Raw genomic sequence first — 3964 nt, 5'->3', positions numbered from 1 at the left:
GCATAAAGAAAAAGAAACAAACAAGAGCCACACAAAGAGCAGAAGCATATGATCACAAGAAAAGAGAAGCATGGGAACAAACCTGGAAGAAAAAACGAAGACGAAGAGCTCCGAAGCAAGGAGAACAAAACGACGGCACAGAGGAAACCCCGGAAAAACACACAGAAAGATTCGGGAAAGCAGAACAAAGAGAAAAGAAGAAGCGGCGCTCGTAAAAGCATAAAGAAAAACAAAAACGCGGAAAGGAGGAAAGGGGCAAAAAATAAAGCCTTCACGAGATCCCGAACGGAAATCGAGGAAAAACGGTAAAATGCAATAAATGTAGGAACGGCCATTTTTTGAAATTTTGAAAAACTACTATGCCCGAGCTCGACCTCCCAAAAAGGACGAACTCGGGCAGGGGCACTGTTCATACCCTGACCGAGCTCCCCAACTCGGCAAAGTTCGAAGGAGGTCCGACCTCGCCCTAAGGCCCACGCCTAAAGGTCGGACCTCGGAAACATAAAGCAAAGAAGGCCCATCAAAAGGAACGCAGCCCAAAACCTAAAGGCCGAAAAGGCCTAGAAAAGGCGGTTCCACAAAGATAGAGATAAAACTCCCAAAAGATAAGATAAGATAAGAATATCTTATCCAGGGAAGATCACAGCCAAACTACTATAAATACACTGGAGCACCCAGGTATGACATTCATTCCACGTTCTACACATATCTGCTTGGACCCATGCTAACTTAAGCATCGGAGTGTCATTGCAGGTACAACCACCAACCACTCTGCATATCAAGCTCGGGTCCCTGAACCCCCACCTCGGGCCTCTCCAGACGACCGAGCTACACGTTTCAGGTAACCCTCGGAACAATTCCCATCACCCAAATCCTTTTATTATTCATGAAATATAAGTTTCCTTGATATTTAATATTTCTACACTTTTATTTCTTGCAATCTAAGATTCAGTTCTTTTACTTTCTTGTAATTTAAGCTTCAGCAATTTACATTTCTTGCCATTTAAGTTTTCTGCTATTTTACTTCCAGTATTTCAATTTCTTGCACTTTACTTTCTGTTAATCACAAACCAATCAAAATTTTACTTGTTAGCTTAACTAAATTCACCACCATACTAAAATTGCTTGATCCATTAATCCCTGTGGGATCGACCTCACTCTTGTGAGTTATTACTACTTGATGCGACTCGGTATACTTGCCGGTGAGTTTGTGTAGGAATCGTTTTTCACATCAAACAAGTTTTTGATGCCGTTGCCGGGGATTGATTATATTAACAATGATTAAGTAAGGTGATAATCTAGATTATGCATTTTCTTTTGTTTTTGCTAAGCACACTAATTGTTTGTGATTTTGTTTTTACTAACCATAACCTTACTCTAGCAATAGAGTACCTTGCTAAAAGAGGAAATGGAATGAAAATTTAACTAACTAACCGATTAGTTAACTAACTAACTAAAAGAAATGGTTACAGATGGTATTTGATAGTGTTGGATGATGGCTAAAGGGTGGAGAAGGCAGAGAAGAAGAGAGTAGAAGGAAAAAATGGAAAGAGGATGAGAAAAGAAGTGATCCATGCGTACGCGTACGTTACACATGTGCGTGGGTGGTGGCGAAATGGAGGTGATGCGTACGCATAGAGTACGCATACGCGTGGGCTGTGCCAGAGAGAAGCAATGCGTGCGCGTGGTGTACGCGTACACGGTTCGTTTGTGCTAGAGGCACAATGTTCGCGCAGTGCAGGCGCAACTCTCGGGTCAATGTATGGAGGGGTGAAGCCTCTCGATCCACGTGTACGCGTATAGCACACGTGCGCGTGGATGGCAAAAATGCTTTGGGCACGCGTACGCATAGGTGATGCGTACGCGTGGGTTGGTGCTCTATTTTTCAAGATTTTTCATGTTTTTGCACCAAACCAAGCATTCCAAACCTCCCAAACAGCTACCAAAACACCATAAAATCTTATTCAACATAGTAAACTACCAAATAAACTCAACAAACCAAACAAAACATGAATTTAAACTACTTTTACCAATATTTACAAAAGAGAATAATGAAAAGACTTTACCATGGACTTATGGGGAGCTCCTTATCAAGGTGGCATGTGCTTAAATTCTTTTTGGAATTCCCACCAATGCTTGGTTCTCCATTATGCCCCAAGATTTCTCATGAGGTGCACCATGTATTGATGGAGTTCTTCACAAGTTTGGGCTCCCAAAGTCGATCCTCTTCTTGTAATCTGGGATCCCACACTTTATTTTCACACCCATCTTGAAGTTGATCATTACTATTCTATCCAGGTGGCATGGAAGATGAATTCTCAATCAAGCAACCAAACATCATCCTAGACCCAAGTAATCTAGTTGTACACCAACCCTTGCAATTAAGCCTTAACCATGTAGCCATCATGTGCTTTGATTTACATTGCCACCCACTAACCATCTCCCTTTTGCTCTTAAAGCCACAAAATTTTCTAAGATGACCATTCGTCTCAAGCAAACCATATTCAAGTGGAATAATGAAGCTTAAGTATAAGGAATTTACCCACTTGAATGAAAGAATGGATGGTGATGGCTTGGGGAGAGGTATTTCCAATGTCCTTGCAAGCTCTATTTCCTTGTGTTTTTCCTTAATTACCTCCACCTCTTTACAAACTTCTTCAATTTCAATCATTTGTTCGTCAATTTCATCTAACTCTTCTCCATCATTCAAGTCATAGATGGGAGGATTAGAGAAATCTACCTCCATATTACTTTCTATCTCATTGGGAGAAGGTTCTTCAAGTTCAAAGAATTCAACACCAAGAAGATTGGATGCATGATCTTCATCACCAAGGGAACTCAATTCTTGCTCCATTCTCTCTAAGTCTTCATTTGGAATATGCTTTGGAGGATGTGCGCTTTCCTCCTCAACATCAACTTCGATCTTGTTGGAGGGATCTTCCATGACCTTAGATTCTAATGGAGATTCTGCATCTCCTAAGTCTTCAACCACTTCTTCCTTCATGCTTTGATCTTTGATGACAAGTCATCTTAGACTAGTTTCACAAGCCTATTTCATTAGTTTTCACTTGGTTTTCATGCATTTTTAGGCAATAAGTAAGTGTTTGAGTGAGAATTTCATGTTTGGCTTGATTCAATCAAACATTGGTAGTTTTATGCATTTTCATTAGATTTCTTGCAAGATTTAGTTGATAATATGAATGATGCAAGATTTGATGATTATGCCAAGGCTTTGATGTATTTGTTTGGTTGATGATAGGTGAAAAAGATGAAGGAGAAGGAGGAATAAAAGCACTAAAAGAAGAATCATAAACCCAAGGTGGCAAAAGAGCGGAAATAGACTCAAGGAGGAGCAAAGAGGATTTGCAACCCTGACCTCTCTACACTCCAACAAAAATAACTCGAGCTACAAACTTCCAAATGAGGTGATTCTAGCGACATTGAAAAGTAGAGATCTAGAGCTTTCCAAACATATATGGCACTGGATGGTGGACTGATGACTACGCATCATGTTATGTTTTTCTATGCTTTTTCATATAAAAATCAATTCATAATGCTTAATTATGGGAGTGTTTTGGTGATTAAATTGAATATTGCTTTGATTGCTTGAGTTAATAAATTTTGTAGGAAATTATGGAAAATGAAGCAATAAAAGCACTAATAGAGGAAGCACACTCCCAAGGTGGCAAAAAGTTGGAAACAAACTCAAAGAGAAGCAAAGAGGATTTGCAACCCTGACCTCTTCACACTCCAACAAGAATAACTCGAGCTACAAAGCTCCAAATGAAGTGATCTCAGTGTCATTAGAAAGTAGACTTCTAGAGCTTTCCAACCATATATAACACTTTATAGTTGACACTGATTTGAGGGGACAAATTGCTATTCGTTTAGCTTCACAATTTCAGCGTAAAACAAGTCCCTGCAGTTCGCCAGACTGACCTCTTCACCTTCAAAAGATCATAAC

This window comes from Arachis duranensis, chromosome 4 (genome assembly GCF_000817695.3).
Source record: "Arachis duranensis cultivar V14167 chromosome 4, aradu.V14167.gnm2.J7QH, whole genome shotgun sequence".
NCBI classification, from domain to species: Eukaryota; Viridiplantae; Streptophyta; class Magnoliopsida; order Fabales; family Fabaceae; genus Arachis; species Arachis duranensis.
This window is presented reverse-complemented; position numbering follows the sequence as displayed.